The 20519-nt window shown below is 35.4% G+C and overlaps 1 protein-coding gene across 2 annotated transcripts in view; it reads left to right on the top strand.

The window, feature by feature from the left end:
- Window positions 1-20519, top strand: part of ADGRB3 (adhesion G protein-coupled receptor B3) — a 798133-nt gene that overhangs the window by 233748 nt on the left and 543866 nt on the right. The gene's annotated exons all lie outside the window — the stretch shown is intronic.

Here is a 20519-nt window from a genome sequence, read left to right as displayed (position 1 = left end):
TCCGTTCAAACCCAGATTCCACCATTTTCTATCTATGGCACCTTCAGAGTCCTCATGCCCTTTAGGAAGCTGTGAGAATTAAATAAGGTGAAACTGTACCTGTTAAGTGCTTAGTGTCTGGCATATTGTGAGGGCTAGATGAATGCATGCTGTTATTTACTACTACTACTGTTGTTATCTTATGCTGTTGCCCTTGGCCACTCTTGCTTTCCCAGAAGTGAGTCAGGCACTGTCCTGCCCTGGCTCCCAACCACAGGGAACTTATTTCCAGCTCTCCAACTTATCTTACGGAAATGCCCTCACTCTAGGGTTAAGAAGAAGAGCAGACCTTGACTCCAGCAACAATTTCTTATAGGGGTAGGGGATCTACTATGACTCTTTCCAAATAAATGTCTTCACAGACCCCTCGTCTTCACGTTCTGACCACCTTCGATATTCTTGATCCACATGGGAAAAAATAAACAACCCAATTTAAAAATGGGCAGAAGATCTAAATGGACATTTCTCTAAAGAAGACCTACAGATGGCCACCAGGCACATGAAAAGATGCTCCACATCACTAATTATTAGAGAAATGCAAATCAAACCTACCGTGAGGTATCACTTCACACCAGTCAGAATGGCCATCATCAAAAAAATCTACAAATAATAAATGCTGGAGAGGGTGTGGAGAAAAATAGAGTTACTGTATGATCCAGCAATCCCAGGCCTGGGCGTATATCCAGAGAAAACTAATTTGAAAAGACACATGCACCCCAATGTTCATTGCAGCACTGTTTACAATAGCCAAGACATGGAAGCAACCTAAATGTCCATCAAGAGATGAATGGATAAAGAAGATGTGGTATAATATACACAATGGAATATTACTCAACTATAAAAAAGAAGGAAATAATGCCATTTTCAGCAACATGGATGGACCTAGAGATTATCATACTAAGTGAAGTAAGTCAGACAAATATCATATGATATCACTTATATGTGGAATCTAAAAAAGGATGATACAAATGAACTTATTTACAAAACAGAAATAGACTCACAGACATAGAAAACAAACTTATGGTTACCAAAAGGGATAAGTGGTAGTGGGAGATAAATTAGGGGTTTGGGATTAACCTATATACACTACTATATACAAAATAGATAACAAACAGGGACCTACTGTATAGTACAGGGAACTAATACTCATTATTATTAATGTCTTGTAGTAACCAATAATGGAAAAGAATGCCCACTACTGGGCATATATCCTGAGAAAAATCATAATTCAAAAAGACACATGCACCCCAATGTTCATTGCAGCACTATTTATAGTAGCCAGGACATGGAAGCAACCTAAATGTCCATCAACAGAGGAATGGATAAAAAAGATGTGGTACATATACACAATGGAATATTACTCAGCCATTTAAAGGAATGAAATGGGGTCATTTGTAGAGATGTGGATGGACCTAGAGACTGTCATACAGAGAGCAGTTAAGTCAGAAAGAGAAAAACAAATATCGTATATTAACGCATATATATGGAATCTAGAAAAATGGTACAGTTGAACCTACCTGCAAAGAAGAAATAGAGACACAGATGTAGAGAACAAATGTATGGACACCAAGTGGGGACATGGGATGAATTGGGAGATTGGGATTGACATGTATACATGGCTATGTATGGAATAGATAACTAGTGAGAACCTGTTGTATAGCACAGGGAAGTCTACTCAGTACTCTGTGGTGACATAAATGGGAAGGCAATCCAAAAAAGAGGGGATATATGTATACATATAGCTGATTCACTTTGCTGTACAACAGAAACTAGCACAACCTTGTGAAGCAACTATACCCCAATAAAAAAGAAAATAATATATAGGAATCACTTTGCCATACACATGAAATCAACTATATTTCAATAAAAATTAAATTGTAAATCAACTATATTTCAATAAAAATTTTAAAAACTACAAAAGTTATGACATTGGTTTTCAACTATTCCTTCATTTAATTCTGTCTATGGGGTGTGTCTCTCTCATTTTTGTGTCTGCTATTTAGCCTATAGACACCATGGATGAAATGGGAACAGTCAGTGTTCCATCTTGTTTTATTACACAATAATAACAACTCAGGAGAGAGCAGAAGGGGACTAAGCAGGACCCTGTGCACTTAACCATATGCTGTGTTAACTCTTTACCAACATAATCTTTCTTCTTTACGGTGATTCCGTGAAGAAGGTATTATCCTATTTTACAGCAATGGGGTTAGGAGCACCGATGCTTAGAGAGATCGAGTAACTTGCTGCAAATCACAGAAAGCATCAGTATGTGACAGTGTCTGCCTGAGCTGCCTTAGCCAAGCTTGCCTGGCTTCTGTGTGTTAAATTTCCCTCCCCCCACTTTGTCTACTTTTGTTCTTACTTTTAGTTTAAAAGATCAAAAATATAAATAAAAGATTGTTCTTAAAATAAGAATCCTGTACTCTTCTTCTTACTGTTAAAGCCACCACTTCTTGGATGAAGAATTCAGTGTTCACCTCCAAGTCTCAGCAGGATATGTTTGTACTGCTTCCTCTTGACTTGCAGTTTTAGAAATGATTTCTTAACTTTTCACTACAGAAGATCAGAATTGGTGCCTCTCTTTCTTTCCCTGCTCTGTTACACATGTGCACCCTTGAAAAATTCTTCATAGGATTGGGTCATAATTTTGGTATAGATCAATGTCAAATATTTACATTATTATGATTATATAGATGGTATTCACAGCTATGATTACTTTTCCTTTCATTCACTACTTTTTGTCTTCCCCGAAGTTAATAATTATGTTTTATTTTCATTTTATTACAATTTTCATATTGTAAGTTTTGTGCATACTTACCACCATTTTAATCCCCAAATGTTTGCCAGTTATCTGCATTTTCCCACAAGACATTCTATAAGGAACGTGCAAGTAAAAGAGTCATTTTCTTTTCATTAATTGACACATTCTATTTGCCACCTATTTGGATTTTCAGAGATATTTTAAATACTCATAAATCCAATTTTATCAGTACAGATGAGAAGAAATAGTCAGATGTATTCATCTAAGAGAAGTATATTAATAGAAATTCTCATTTAATTTAATATTAAAAGTTAGTTATTAAAATTACCTTATATTTATAAAACAAGACCGTCTATAGTGTTTCTCATTGCACATTGACTGGGACAAGTTTAAGGTAATTTGGAATACTTTAACAATTAGGACAAGTTATAATGTCGTTTCAGGGTAAAATGAATATATCTATTAGAATGATTATGAACCCTAGTTATTGATATTCAATAAAATTTATAATCCTCCTTATGTGTAATACAATCAATTTATAATCTCACACATTTTAAAAATCTGTATGTCCAAAAACATAAAAGCTGTTTATTGATGAACACACTTAAGAATGCACACAGGGACACATTAAAGTGAAACTCTCAGATATCTGGCTTACATGGAGAATGGATTTTTCCGAATAACTGAGTCTTTGAAATGCCTGGTGATTATTGTCTGTAAGCACAGAAAGCAGCTTAACTGAGCCACTCCAAAACTGCATTACATTCAACCCTGCCTTCCTTAAAAGAGCCCAGCCTTTTTTGAAGGCTCATAATGAGCCTCGGTCATTATTCCAGGGGTACTTGTAGGGTAAAATATACTAAATGTTCTACATCTCTGTGCTGTTTGAGTTGTGTCTTTTTCTTAGTTACATTTGCTTTTGGGCTACCAGAGCTCACTATAATCTGGTATGTCTTCCTTTTTCATCTCCTCTCCTTTCTTATAACTGGTTGCTTCTCTTGAACTGTGGGCTTTGTACCATATAATCAAAATTATTTGATCAGGGTAAAAACTAATAGTGTGGATATAAGGGCTCTTGTGTGAATAAAACTTAGTGCATGGGTTTGTAATACTTATTTGGACTGTCCAGAATATACGATTAGTTAATTCCTAGATATGACTTTATCTATGTCTAGTTAAGCTTGTCGTAAAAGTGATGTACGTGTTAGTAACTGCTGGTTGCTAGTTGGCCCCTATACACTCCTTCTACTGCAGTAAAACTTTCACCTTCACTTGGGCCCCAGCAGCCAGGAAGGAGCAGCCTTGTGATTTAGTTCTGGACAAAGAGATGGAGGGAAAGTGTACCATTTTCAGGACACAGCCTTAAAGGAAGCGGTGTGCTTTTCTGCCTCTCTCTATCCAACTGCTTAGAAGGCACAGCCCTCCCTTGGTGAGGAGAGGATAAGAGTCACACCGTAATGATGATGAAGTGGAAAGCTGACAAAGAGACCCCCGAATTAAGGGCAAAGTAAATGACTTCTCTTTTGTTTGAGTCACCATTATTTGGAGTCTTTTTATGCTTCTGCTCGTTAATCCTAATTAGTATAAGTGAAGAGTTAAGTGTGTGAAGACAGCATCTTCTCTGCTCAAGATACTGGCCGGTTCATTTGCTCTTGGCTTCAGTGAAAACCTCAGTAGATTTTATTTCAGTCTCGTCTACTCAGTCTCGTCTACTCAGGCCCTGAGGTTTGAAACACTAGATTTCTGAAGATAGTTGGCTGTTGTTAGGTTATTAGTTGGCTAGATGATAAATAGCACCAGTACTGTATGAATGAGGTGTTGATTAGAGCAGGACTATGTTTCTTAGTCTTCTTAGGCTCTGACTCAAATTGAAACACTAAACAATATACCCTAAGTTTTTATTATCTTTGGCCTCTTGAAGGATTTGAAGGAATGATGAACTTGTCTGCCGCCTATAAATCTTGGTCTGCAGAGTTATTTGCACCTCTAGTTTCAGCTACCTCTTCTCCAAATATAGATTCAAAGAATAGAATAGGATAAAGACCAAAAGTAACCTGAGTCTTGCTGAAACCCCAGTTTATTGAGGCATTTAACTCAGGGGGAAGTTTAATCTAAAATAGGTGGGTTTTTTTCTTTTTTCTTTAATCTTACAATTGTCCTCAGACCCTTTCCTATCCCTTAACAACGTTTTGGATATTTTGCTAATTTTTCTTGGGAATGAATTTGGTTATTAAAAGCCCAATTCAGTTCTCAAACTTGCTTAATATTTCATTTTCTCTTCTTTTCCAAGCACAAACTTGGCCCTGGCTGAGGGGCCTGGAGTGGTAAGGGAGGAGAAGGATCTGCCTTTTCTCACCCCATCTCACTCTTAGGGTTCACCTTCTCTGTGATGATAGGACAAAATTCTGGTGTCTCGTGGGGGGGGGGGTGGTTCCTGCAGGGCCCTTCCTGCGGCTCAGTTCCCTAGTGTGGGAGTGGGAGATCTTTCTGGAACTGACCCTGCAGCCCTCTTAGCCCTCACCCCTCGTGGAGTACGGACACCCTCCAGCCGCAGGGGTCCCTTCATCGAGGGGATGAAGGCTCATCCTGCGTGGGCTGCCAGCGGAAGGATTCAAGGCCTCGTCTGCCTTCCGTGTCCCTGTGGTCCATGGACACCTTCCTCTACCAAACGTGTATATGTGGCATGTAGGGGCCACTCCTACCCCCTCCATCCACCCTCCCTGCTGTCTCTCTCCAATTCTCTTTTGACCAAAGGGCCTGAGTCACAGGAGTAAATCTATTACCCCAGCAGATGTCCGGCCATGCAACAGCATGGGAGTCCCTCTCCTTTTCACCGTGGCCTCCAAGCGGTAGCATCAAATTTTCACAAGATGTAGCCACTTTCACTCCACCTGTGCTCTTCCCCCATCTATTTACTAGATAGAGATAAGGAGGGGTTCTGTAATTTCTTGATTCTTAGCGACCCACGGGGAAGAGATCTGGCTCCAATTTCCAGGCACCTCTCTTCAGAAAGAAGAGTTGCTTAAAAATTCTTTGTGTCCAATTTTGGCACTAGTCCCACTTTACATGCTGTTACGTCTAGGATGGTGTTCCTAGTGGGGACCACGTATCATTTTATACAGAACGATCTAATTTGTAAATGAAAGCCACAAAATTTGGCTTAAGCAATTATACAGTAGTTTCACAGTGCACATTTAAAATAAACATTTATTTTCCCTTGCTCTGCAAATGCCTGTTTTTAAGTGAATATAAAATGCTGCTATTTTTAGGTTTATTTTGGAAAATCTAGTTAAGGAATTGTCATAACCTTGATAACTATTATTATCCTTCTCTGAGATGTTTTGAATAAATATTATAATACACATTTGTGCAATATTTCTGTGTAGACATATGCCAAATGTGTGATGACATGCAGCTTTGCAATCCAATAATACAAACTCCTGGAAGGCTAGTAACGAGAAGTATTTTATACACTGAATATAACTCTGGAGACAAGACTGGCAGATAGTGGTGTGTGTGTGTGTGTGTGTGTGTGTGTGTGTGAACTTCATCTCAGCATCCCATCCAGCTCTAAAACTTTATGCTTTGGTTTTGCTGATGCCTCTCAAAGCAAAATGAATCCTTTGCAGAAGATACCAATGAAACTAATGTGTTTAACCTCAAAGATTTTTTCCTTCTCAGCAGTCAACTGGAAGCTAAAGTTCATCAGAGAGAAACTAATTACAAGATGCTTGCATTTCAATTATTATGCATTTATCATTGCAATTACTAATTCCATCTATCATTCACTTGCTAAATATAGGAATAGGAAAAACAACCCCAAATTCATAGTCCTTTCAGAAATGTGAATAGCTTATAGTTGACATACATAGTTCTTTATATATTTATAATTTTAACTATGACTAAAACCACAGAGAGATTTCAGAGAGATTTTTCTGCAATAGAAAATTTAAGGAATATCTTTAGTTTTTTGAGTATGCCATATGCATGCTTCAAATTTAGGTTGATAATTATATCTATAGAAGCTTAAATTTTCTAGACTGGAAACAAGGAGAGAAATCATGCAGGAAAATCAAAGATCAAATTGAGCGTTTATGATGCAAAGAATAATAGCTGACAGTAAAACTTAGTAAGCAATATTTGTATAGTCAAGTCAGCTAGATCATTCCATTTATGAATACAATGTAAAAGTAATATTCCCAATATAAAGAAAATAAGAAAAAGTATCTAAGTTTTCAATCGATTTAGAGTTCTGAAATCACTCTCACATAAGGAAAATCATGAAGGGCTATTTTAAAATCCAACTTTATGTAAGGGACACACACACACACACACACACACAGACACACACACACACAGGGCTTTAAAAAGCAACAATATTCTTGTGCAGTGTAAGACAAACTCATCTTTCTTGATGTAGTAGCCACAGGATTTTCACAGCGTGTCCAAAACCAGTGACATCATTGCCTTGAGTTTCCCATGAGAAATGACCACTAAACACACCGCCGTATGGGTATTGTAGGGGAGTTTTAGGGCACTGGCTCTGGAAAAAACCAACTGGTGACTCATAGACAGCTTTCAACCACAGTTGTGCTTGGCCTCCTTAATATTTTAAATATTTGGAAATTTCACATAGACATCTTGATTCTCAGCTTATTTTGAAAAATCAAAATCAGCTTGAAAATACACTGGGCTTGTCTGGCCATCAGGTGAAGCTGAGTCTACAACTGAGCCCTGTAGAGGGGTGTGTCTCCTCCAGGTTTCCACAGACCCCCTCATCCCCGTGGCCTTGCAAACAGTAAATTTCACAACTTAGTACCTGCATAACCTCCAAAGATACTTGAGGTTTTGACCCCTGATCTAGCCCATCTTTCACAGGTGAAAACATTGAGGTGTCATCCATGAAGGAAAAATTTTGTCTTCAACAGATATCTATTAGACATATGTCATACTCATCAAAATGTGGGACCCCCATTACCCTCTTGTCAAATTAAATTTGTTTTTATCACCCTAAAATCTACCTAAAAAGCAAGAGAGAACATTTTTATGGAGTAAATAGTATTTCACTAGAGTTAATCTATTTCTTCTTTAGACAGGATCTGTGTCTTCCTAAGATCATCTCTGATGCTTAAACTTGTGCCAAGATTTTATATAACAAATTTAATTATTTTCAATGATTACAACTAACTTTATGATTTTAATTACATTTTATAAATTAACTTTCTCTTGCTGTACTTTTCATATAAATAAAAGGTGTATAAATAAAGGGAGATAAATTAGGAATTGGATATTAACATATACACACTACTATGTGTAAAATAGATTAACAATAAGGACCTACCATATAGCACAGGAAACTATATTCAATGTCTTGTAATAACCTATAATGGAAAAGAATCTGAAAAAGAATAGATATATACATGTATATACATATATATATATAACTGAATGACTGTGCTGTACACCTGCAACTAACACAACGTTGTAAATTAACTAGACTTCAATAAAACAGTGGTTTAAAAAAAAGGTATAAATATCCATATGTGTGAGGCTCTGACACTTGGATAGCAGTTAGAAAACTTACTATAATTCAGTTAAGGCAATATTTACAGAATTTGTAGCAGCCAATGACTCCTGTCAGGTTGCAGGAAATGAGAGGCTTTTTGAAGATAAGTGTATACCAGCCTTAAATAGCATTTGTTTGCCTGTAGAGCTACTGTGTACTGACTTAGCAACCTGTTATTTATTTTAAATAATGCAATAGCTAAGTTGCTACCGATAGGAAAAAAGAAAGTATGGAGAAGGTGAAAACAATTGTCGGGAAGGTATGATTTGAACAGAAGAAACAACTAGGAAAGGGATTTTTTAAAAAGAAATATATGAGAAGAGAAAGCAAGAAATAGAAGAACAATCAACTCGTTGGATTGAAAGTCTGTCATATTTTTTTAAGCTTCATTTTTCTTTAATTCTCCTATATAGAATTTTTAAAGTCTCTAGATTAGGCTTTGTCAGTGTTTACTGTTTGGTTTGTAATATACGTCAAAAATATTGGTCAAATGCTTTTGAGAATGAGTTCTTTATTAATCCTGGGATTTATTTTTACCTTATCATTGAATTAAGGATCTACTTCTTGCAATAACAAACCCATAAAAACTGTAATCAAGTTACGGTTCACGTGGCTATATTTGCTCTTAAGTGTAACCTGGAATATAAGTTCAAAAGGGCTTCCTCGTGCTTAGCTGCTCTGAACAGAAAAGACACAGTGGTTCTGTATTGGTGACCCATTTAGAGGTACTTTGACAAGTTCTAGGACCATAATTAGAATTTTAATGTATTTTATTGTTGGTTGAGGAAGTTCAAACATTCTAGGATCATTTCACACACACAAACACAAAATATATGTAAATATAAATAAATACGTATAAATAAATATTAACTATATATATATATATATATATATAGAGAGAGAGAGAGAGAGAGAGAGAGAGAAAGAACAGGAGTTAGGAGAGAAATGTATTGAATATTTGGTTGTTTGGACTCATAAACACACTTACCTAATGGCTACAGACTGATCCTTCTCCAGTTTCCACAAACCCACAACTACATGTGTTTCTCTATGTCCTTAGCTCCTGGAAGACATGCTGATTTTTGGAAAACGGCATTGCTAGAAATCAAAAGAACTGAGCTAGCCACTTATAAATGAAGAGTTTGAAATGACTAAAATTGTGACAAATCCTTCAAGATGTGTTAAAATATATAGCATAAATACATAGTATGATTGGGACCTCCCTGGCTGTCCAGTGGTTAAGACTTCACCTTCCAATGCATGGGGTGTGAGTTCGATCCCTGGTCGGGGAGCTAAGATCCCACATGCCTCGTGGTCAAAATACCAAAAAAACATAAAACAGAAGCAATATTGTAACAAATTCAATAAAGCCTTTAAAAATGGTCTGCATCAAAAAGTCTTTAAAAGAAAATGTAGTATGGTAAATGCATTAGCTTTGTGTAATTCTGAATCAGTCTCAGCAAAGAAAATGGATGAAAATCATTTCTAAACAGCAGGTGAATCATTTCTAATCATTTCTGGTTTTAGGTTTGGCTACTCTTTGTAAGATTGTAGTTTGGATTACAGCTATATTTCATGTATTTTTCTCTCTGAAGGCTAATGAAAATCCTCTGGATGTAATGCCATTAATCCCTGGAGAAGAAATAACTGGGGCAACATTTAGGATAACAGATGTGGGTGCTGTAAGTGCCAGTGGTAAAACAGGAGTCATTGCATCAGCAGTAAGGATTAAATTAGGAAAGTTGAGAAAGCGGGGCAGGGGGACAAGGTTCTGTGTGCCCTGAGGGAAGTGTCGTGATATACCAATGACTTCAGTTGCTGTTTTCAATAACATTGAAGTAATAATGTGTAAGATTCAACCTTAGATTATTGACTGAATTCCAACAGTGAAAAGTGCAAGATTTTACAAGATCCAAGTTTCTTCACCAAAGAAGCAACATTAATAAAGTACTCATTCTTAGTGAGGGGAGTATGAAGGAATGATAACTTCATTATACTCGGGAAGTGTATTAAATATTCAAAATGCTTACATTACATTTCTCTAAAGGTAATTCGGTATGTTTTGAAGGACCTTTTTATTTTATAAAAATTTAGCGTATATTCTCTCTTCATTCCAAATTAGTTAACATAACTCAGAAAATCCTAAATATTAAATGAAAGCTCTAGAATTATATTGGTTGTTAAACAGTATAAATCCAATGATTCCAGACTGAAGATCTCTAGATGCTAATATTCCACACATCACAGTAGGTACCGACTCTGAGATCTGACTTTCGGAAGTGCTGCCTGTGCATATGTTTTATGCCATGTGATATTGTTTATAATGTTGGGGTTTTCTGATAGATGGGATAATATTCCCGATAATAAATGCTTCTGTTCTTAAAGGTGCTTCCGGCAAATATAAAAATGTATGAATTCACATAAATATTGCTACTGTAACTGTTTTCTTAAAACATGACCTTCTGGGAAATAACATGTTGTACCTTCATAATTTATTATTACACTTTCAGGTAACACTTAAGTTTCCAAGCTTGACTCTTATGACTATAAATTTTTCAAAACTATGAATTATGGATTATGAATTATTAACCGTAAACTCTTAAATATACCTTTTAAAATTCCTACCTCAAGGAGCATTTGGTCTGGATTACACCCCGGCCTCTTAGAAAGTTAATAATAAATAAAAATTTCCCTATGCCCTGAATTAGCTTTCTATGCATCAGTATGTTAAGCTTCATATTTAGGCAAACTTGAAAATGCTCTTTATGTTCCTTAAACAAAAACCATATGATTTTAGGAAAACTGAGGAGGCCAGTATTAATATTTTAGTAACTCATATGTATAGAGCCAGATCCTAGTGGAATTCCATACTTGAAATTCAAATAAAGCCACTGTCCATTAATTATTAACATTGATGACCATGTATTAAATAACTATTAGTGACTTTCATGGAATTTGCAATTAAATTGTTCAGTTAATCTGTCCATCCATGAGTGTGTCCCATGACTTTGTGATCATGATTCACATAGTACATTTGCTGTTCATAAATCTGAATTAAGGAGTCATGAGTAAAGTAGGTTGATGACTGAATGTTATATTAAGTGGAGCAAAGGTATATGCTGGGAGCAAGCTTGGTCCCATGATGCCTCATGTTGTGAGTGAAAGCCTGGGTGTTAACGATAACTGGTCCTGATGCAGACAGCAGTGCCCTGATGACAACCCACCGCAAGCATCAGTGTGGGTACAAATGTTTTCTTTCCTTCTTTTTTTCTTCTCCAAAGCAAAACTGTAAAACAAAACAAAAAAAACATTGGGTCTTAGATCTTTTTCTTATCAATACTTGCCTAAATCAGCTGACACTTTTGTTAGGGTTAAATGGGAAGCTTGAAAGCGAGCCATTGCACATAAAACAAATGGTTTCCCCCAGCTGATGACATGGTCCTAGGACCACATCTAGCAACAAGGGCACATGTCCACTTAGAACTATGAGAAAGAGCTCAAGTCAATTACCAGATGTTCTTCCTCTTCCTGATGCATGCCTATCATTTATTCAGATTTTATTTTGTTTCATTATGCTGACACAACATTCCTATGTGTTTACAAGTATTATTATTGCCGTTTTAAGGGTTAAGGAAATTGAGTATTTTGTTGAAGTAGCAGAAAAGTGGTGGGATTTGAGTCTCTGCCTTCTGAGTTCCAAAGTGTCAACATATTTTAAGTATAACTCTGTTGATACTATTTTAATCACATTAAAAAATACAACCAAATTACCTTATTTCAAGTAAATGATTTTGGTGTTAATAAGTGAAAATTTTTCTGAGAATATTTTATTAGACAAGCAGTTTTAATTTTTTTTAAAAATTTCAAATGGGAAAGCTTAGTAATGTGTACCATGTTTGCCCAAGAAAATTACAAGCACTGTTATTGTCCATACACTGTGTGTTGAAATTAATTTATCAATGTTTTCTATTCAGTGCTAAAGCATAAGCTAGAATGAAGCTTCATGGAAGTTATTTTGGATATGAATTTGTAAAATTTTATATTTGAAACTTATTTCCATTCACATCTGATTTAATAAACAACTGTATACATTTTAATTTTAAATATAAACAATGCATTTATTCATTCAATCAGTAAATATGTATTGACTATACCAGAGCTTAGAGGTCGAATGAACCAAATGGAGAGTCTCTGCCTTCAAGGACCTTCCTGTCTTGAGATGATTATACACAGACACAAGATGAATCACAGCTAAAAAGACATCCGACAGAAAGGTGACCTGCTGTTTGTGTAGAACTCCCTCCATGAACTGTGTCTTTCTTGGTGGAATCTGCAGAGCCTTCTTTGTGGCTTCTGAAGCCAAACTGTATCATTCTACCAGGAGATGATCAATCCTTGATAAACAGACCCGTCTTAACTAAATTCATAAGAGAGAGGTATAAAAGCCAAAGCAATATTTTATTCATTTCTAAAGGTGACACTATGTAATGCCTTCATAGCAAGTGCCTGGGACTTGAAAGTATTGAAGAAGATTTTGATAAATATATAATCATACCAAAGGGTTTTCGATGGTGTCAACAGGTGGTTGATTTATTTTTCCTCCAGGGAATTATCTCCCATCTATTCCTAGAATAACTTTTTGCTGGCCAGAATTTTCCAGATAATGTTAATCTTTATGGGAAGTAATGAATAAACGCTGCAAAATGTTTATTTTGCTTTGTTCTTTATTTTCTTTTGTGTTTAATATAATTTAATTGTAAGTTTACATAATTTAATTTTTTCCAGCAATTATCTAGATGTAATCGACATATAACATTGCATAAGTTTAAGAATACTGTGTTGTATTGTGTATTCTTCTTGTGGGTTACTAAAAGCACCATTATAAAATCATTAGGTAGGTTAACAGTTACATTTAAGTATTGTCTTTCCTGGATATACGATAGTCATCTGGATTTGACCTGGACATTTGCCTTCTGCAAAATATTTTCAGACCAAGTGTGTTCAGTATTTTTACATATGGCCAAGGTTGCTTTTTATTGGTGATTTTAACTAGGTTGCATGATGGATTTTACTGACCTTTTCTCAAAATTAGAAATATCAATTTATAACCAGCCAATAATGCATTGACAAAAATGGGTCTCATTTAGCTATATCGTAATCTTAAATGTTTAATCAGAAAAAATACTTCAAACATTTTAATTTGTAAAATGACCCATAAAACATCTTTTTAATTTTCAGTAGTGGTAATAGTAGTAGTAGTAGTGTTTTGGTACATATTTAAGTCATTCTTGATTATTTTACCTTTTTTATTTGGTAAGGTCATTATAAAATATTCATTAAATATTTAATAGTTTACTTCTATATTTCACTTCAAAACATTCAGGTAGATAAGTGTATATGTAAATTAACACGTGGATATAATGAGATGATTGGATTTCTGTGAATCTTCAGGTTCTGTACTTTTTTGGTTTCTAGACATTATTAGGCTGTGCCCAACTTTAACCTTTAGGTGGCAGCGTTTGAGAACAGTTATACATACACATAGAAAGTTGCCACCATTTAGAAAAATATGGTGAAGAATAACACATACGTTTAAAAGAAAGGATTAGGGATTTATTATACTTTGTATTTAGATTCAAGACAATCCCTAAGCAAACCATAGAACATTCTCATAACTTGGAATGATAAAAAATATTTCCTGTCCACATAAGACTACTTTATCCCCATAAAAAGCCCATCATCTTTTTTTACTGATATCTCTTCACTTATCATGCTTTCATTGAAGTGGGGGGGGGAGTCTTCCAAATGGATATTCCTAAGAGGGCTTTGTTCCCAGCACATCCCCAATTTTAATGAGTCTTAGCTAATTAGACATATCCGAATATTCTTTCTGAAGTATTGAAGATAAGAAGATATTTCCTTCCTTGCAATTCATTTGTGAAAAACTACTTTACATTGATGTATAGTAAGAGATGAAACAGGAAAATGCAGTTTAAAAATAATGTATAGCAACACTTCTGGTTAGTAGACCATCTTAGTTGCTAACTAGAATAATCATCATAAAAGGTAAATTTTGTTGCAAAGTTGACAGCTCAATCTTGTTCCCTTTTTTAAAACTTGAGGTCAAGTAATTTTATTTCACTATTCAAGTACCTAATCAAGATCAGGCCATATATGACCAACTTCATTAGGAAATAAAGAAATGACTAGAATCTGTGACATTTAGTGGAATTTGAGTGTTTAATTTTCACATAGGATCATGTCAGCTTTTCCACAATGACTATAATTCTTGTTGCTGTAACTTTTCATTATATTAAAGCTCAAAATTTCTCTCTTTTATTTTACTCCATTTAGATTTTAATATATTCAAGAAAATCTTTTAGAGTAACTTTTAAAATAGTGGTTTATATTCTTTTATCCTTGTACTTATTGGAAAACATTTCATTATTTTTATCCTGATTTAAGTTCACAGGGTTTTAAGTGCTTATTCTGTTATTATTAGAGAGAGATAAAATTTCGAGGAACTTAATTAAAGTCATGTTTATATATAGCTACCTGGTCCAGAAGATTGGTTTATTTTGCCTGTTCAAAAAATTTAATCATTTTGCTGAGGGTGAAGCGTTTGCAGTAACTTCGATGGATTGTTGGCAAAACTGTAAAAAATAATTCTCATTACCCAGTAATCATCTAAAAATTATAGACATAATCCAAACCATAGAAAACCCTTCACGATTTAGATGTTCATTGCTATGCTGTTTATATTAATGGAAGTTTGGAAAGTATCTAAAGATCCAAATATGGGATAATGGATAATCCTTTAATTTCTCCAGGATACAAAAGTATGTGTATTCTGCGACCACTTCAGTTTTTGTCAGGATTCTTTCATTTGCATGAGTTACTTAAAATAGCTTAAGGAAGAGAAAGGATTTGTTTATTTATTGACTGGACCCAGGTGCTCAGAAATCTGACTCTCCATCTTTCTTCTCTGCTTTCCTTTTGGTTGGCATCATTCTCAGTGACTCTCTTCCAGTTGGTGGCAAAACAGGTTTCCACCACTCCTGGCTGGCACCCCTGGCAGAAAAAGCCTAAGGGTGCATCTTTCCAGTGACGTCAGTGGAAGTTCCAGGGAGGGCTTTCATTGTCTCAGCCTGAGTTCCATCCCCGCCCCTGAGCTTGTCATCACTAGGAAGTAGGCTCTGACGGATGGGCCCGGGTCCCAGGCCTCCATCCTCCTCACCCCAGCACCTTCCGGGAGGACAGAGCTAGGATCAGCCTTGTCCAAACCACATGACGAAAGCAGAAGTAAATGTGGTTCCCCAGAGCAAATAGAATTTTCACTTGGAGAATAAGTATATAGAAGTAAAATATATGCCAGAGAACCAAAATTATAGATGTGTACCATCATACCTGTAAAGTGAAATCATAGACTGTTTTATACTGAGAGAGAGAGAGAGAAAGATATGGGAAGAAAGAGAGCACCAGAGAGAATGACAGAAATAAAAATGAATGGATTAACTGTTCTAAAACTCATTATGATCACATAGCCAGTACATAAATCAAATATTGCTGACTAAAGCCAGTTGCAAAAGCAAGCCAATTAACTTAAATCAAGCATAATTAGACTACAATGCATATTTTTTGTATAAAATGCTGTATTACTAAAAATTCTAAAGTTCTCCTATCCTTGTAGTAGTGTTATGATGAGACCTTTGTAACAATTTTTAACTCTATATATTGGCATAATAAAAGTTCAGATTATTATTTTAAAAGCTGTATCATCTAAGAATTCTACGCAAGTATGATCGTTGTAAAAGGGACATGATTGCAGAGGCAAATATCCTCTAAATTGGGGCGATTTAAGGTACAGTATTCAAATTTGCTCTCATCTACTTTAACTGTAATAGCTATAGAGCTACAACGTTTGGATTAAAACTCAGTTTCCTATTCAGCAAGATGGGATGCAATAATACAATAATGTATTAATAAGGATTAAATGAGATATGAGTTCACAAAAGCTTACACACTGAGCATTGTCCTTAATGGAAGTGACAGAGTTAACAGTTTTGTGATAAAGATTATTAAAAATTATTATTAAAGATTATTAAAATTATTATCTTCGCCTTCTAATAGCTTAAATCACTTAAAAAACTAGATTATATATATGTATACACATATACTTAAGAAAAGTAAAATTAAGATCCAGTATATTCTTTAAAAGTAAACATATCAGGACTTTTTTGGACTCATCTAAATTAAACCACTTAGTTTCCTTCTTGTAATTGACTTGTTTAAAGTCAAGATTAAAGGGCAGCAGGCAAGGTGGAGAAGAGGGGGGAGGGAGAGTACCCACAAGGGAACACCACTGGTGGGTGTTTCTCTTACTCAATGACCTCAGAATTCAGTTATTTGCTTCCTTGTGATCATAATATTTCTATCTCTCTGAATCTGCTATTTTCAAATTTTAAAAGAGTCTTGTGTCAAAGGCCTTTGGTTTTCTGAGGTACTTTATGTATTTAGGTACTGAGAAATATTAGCAGACTAAATCAGAGAATCAGTCTTTCAATGTGCATCTTTTCTGAGTTCAAACTGTGATCAGGCCTTGACAAATTTTAGCTCATGCACCATCCAAGTCATTTTGGGGTATTAGTTAATTCCTATATTCAATAAAATTTAGGCTAAATGAGCCAAAGCAGATATTGAGGATTTTCACTCTTTCCACTGGCACGTTGACCCAGGTCAATTGCGTTCAAAGCTTGTCTACATGACCGCATAACAAATTGTGAGATGCAAACCAATTTCTATAAAATGGCAATGTGCAAGTTGTAGCCCCTTTATAATAATAGTTAGGTATGATCAGACTGCTTGAAACTACATAAAGGGGAGAGATTTCTAAATCAGGGGACATTGTTATATTATCAGAAGGTTTGGTATGTCAGACATCCTGACTTTTGACCTCCAGATTTGCACAGACATTGCCTGGGGTTAAGGGGAGAGTATTATTGGGTTCTGTCTGTGACATTGACTCAGAAGGACAGGCTGCCCCCTCTGATCACAACTCCTGCAGCTAAAACGAGTCATGGCCATAAGTTGCAGGGTTAAAGATGGCCTGCGTCATCCCTTCCTGTTTCCTGTACAATTACATAATATTATTATCACTTTAAAAAAGGACATTTAAGTAAATTTTTTCTTTAAGTGTAAAAATGTTTATACAGTCAAAGCTTCTGTTACATTGAATTATCTGTTTTACTACCCCACCCTCCAAAGCATCTCTTCCCACTGCATCTAACAACACTCTCCTTTCAAGCTGGCTAGATATCCTGTGTATCATAAGGGAACCACAAAACTCTCCTAATTCATACCACAGTGTAAATAACTACCAAACCAATGCTTTTTGAAGAGTTTGTACTATATAAAGAAGACAGTTAAAGAAGGCATCAGAGAAGACTTTACAATTCAAATCGAAGGTGGGGCATTTTTCACAGCACACTGGAAAAAGAAAATCAAAAGAGCCATCATCCCCAGAACAAATTAATATAGTGTATTCATATATTTATTCAACAGATATTGGCTGCCTATAATATTCTAGGCACTGTTGTCAAAGGTCTATTTTTAATCATAAAAGTATAGATCTTACGTTAAAAAAAAATAAAATGCCAGGGAATATAAAGCTAATCAAAAGTTTAACACTATCTGTATCAAGTTTGTGAGACATTAAAAAGGAAATGCATCAAAATACTAGTGGTGGTTATCTCTAGGAGGGGAGCATGGGGAGATGAGTCGTCGGGGCAAGGAACAGCGACTTTATTTGGAAAGCCAGGAGACTAAGATGGCAGACTAATGTCCCAAAGAACCATCTTACCACAATCAGAATTCAGGCTTCTTTTATACTAGAAGGGGCAGGGGTGGTAGTGGTGTGGTGGCTGGTAATTGCAAACTTCTTGGTGCTGGAATCCTTTGTTCTTGCAGCTGTCCACATAGGTCAGGTCACGATGTTCCTGTAAACCACCACCAACACAAATGTTATTCTCTGTTCTGCACCTTTTATCTCTATATGAATGGAAATGTATTATACCTTTAAAGGTCAGAGCCTTGAGAATGGACTGTCATGTATATTTCAGGCTATAGGCAACATTCTTTTACAAAGGTGCAGAGCTAGCATGACTAAGCATAGGTAACAGAACACAAAGGTTAAAGTAAAAGAAACAGATCTAATATGGAGCCCTCCTTGAGGGCAAGGACGATGTTTGCTTTGTTCTGTGCTTAGCACAATTTTGGCACAGAGTAGGTGTGTGGCTAGTATATGTTGAATGGGTGAACTACGTTCCCTTCAGGAAATATTTCCTAAGTGATCTTGAGTGCACAGGGCTCTATTCTCTGCAATCTAAAGTTGACTAAGACACATTTCTTCTCTTCATGTAGCTTTCCACTTAGTGTGCATAGGTGTTTGGGGATAAGTCATGACACAAATCCTATTATAAGGCAACATTACAGTCTGAACAAAGGGTTATGGGGATTTAGTCTCAGAGATCAGAGATTATGGAATCTCTTGGAGATTAGAGTTCATTGTGGAACATTCTGATTCATGTTTTGGAAGGTAGCTCTCTCCTTTAATAGATAGTTTTTAATTAACTTATTTGATAAATGAATAAAACAAGGATTTGCTTCCTTTATGCTTGTGTTTCAGTTTAAAATAGTAAAAATGATTATCATATTCATCTGTTCCATACTGGAGTAAACAAAATATTTGATGTATATTTAAGTATTACTATAATTATGTTTTTTATTTTGCTAGGCAAGTTACATCCAGATTTTGTGTACGCAGGTCTGTGATTGTGATAATCCATTCATAATTGCTTATGTGAAATCTATGAATCCTTTCTCGTATACTATTGTATCCTCCTAAGTGTTGATAAACTAGATCTATTAACAGTCTTTAATGTTCTCTTAAAGGTGATTTGACTTTGACTTAGAAATGTTGCCTTCCCATTAATTTCATAAATATTCCTCTAATGCTGTTTCTAAACCTGAGACATAATATGGATCTTATTCTGCAGAAAATTATGGATACTATCAGTAATTGCTCTATTACCACAAGGAAAAAGTATATTTAGATTGTACAGTCCTGAGGTATTTCAAAAGAATCTTTTGAAGTAGTGATTCAATATTGGTAATGTGTATAGTTTGCATGCAAATAATAGTTATTATTCTTTCACGTGTAACATTTAAGCCACAGGATATGAAGTTCTCATTTCCTGTTGGGAATTTTCCATGTAAATGTAGTACTGGTCTTCCATTTGAAGAACTATAGATTTCCATTTTATTGTATTAAACGTACAATAAAATGATGATGCTTTGTTGTGATTTTTTTTAAATAGATTATAGTCTTAAAGAATGCTATGCTTCCTTCACGTTGTATCACCTTATTCTATTTTATGATAATATCCTTTATATTCTCTCTCTGAATTGAATTTACTCTGTGGATGGGATCACCCCCTTTCTTTTTAATGGTCTGTAGATGCCTCCCTTATCCTGTGACATAAGAAACCTCAACTATGCTAGTTTACACAAATTATGTGAGGTGTTTTCTGTGGCAATATAGATTTCCTCCTCTTCCCTGCTTTTACTATAGGCACTTTTATACACCATCTAAAAAGACTTTTTGAGATAATGTAATATGAAAGAGGCCTCTAATGTTTATTGCCCTGGAAGATCCGTTCGGTAAGAATACAGTTCCATTGGCTGCTGCTTCCATTACTGGTTTTATAAGTCAGGTGTGAGGAACCAGCCTTCAGAGCAAGAAAATGTTCAGGATGGCAAAGTTGTCTTTCTGAGATGCACTGTGGAACTCTTCCTATAGAAAGGCATTTGAGAGTAATTAATTTTCTTAAGTATTCCATTACCCTTAATTCTTAACTGACCATGTTATAATGTTTATGTTTCTTTTAGGTAAATGATTAAAAGAAAGATCAAAGCTCTTCTTCTCCAAGTACCAAAGTGATAAAGAAATTAGATATTTTATAGTCTGTTCTTCTGATAGGGTCCCCAAGCTGCTTTTGTGAACAATCACCATACTATACAGATGGGAGTACTGAAGCGAGATACCTTTAAAACTGTAGACATTTCATGTATTTGATTACAGTTAGAATTAAT

The sequence above is a fragment of the Aethalodelphis obliquidens genome, unplaced genomic scaffold (genome assembly GCF_003676395.1).
Source record: "Aethalodelphis obliquidens isolate GAN/ISIS:26980383/991018 unplaced genomic scaffold, ASM367639v1 scaffold3, whole genome shotgun sequence".
Classification (NCBI taxonomy): Eukaryota; Metazoa; Chordata; class Mammalia; order Artiodactyla; family Delphinidae; genus Aethalodelphis; species Aethalodelphis obliquidens.
This window is presented reverse-complemented; position numbering and strand designations above follow the sequence as displayed.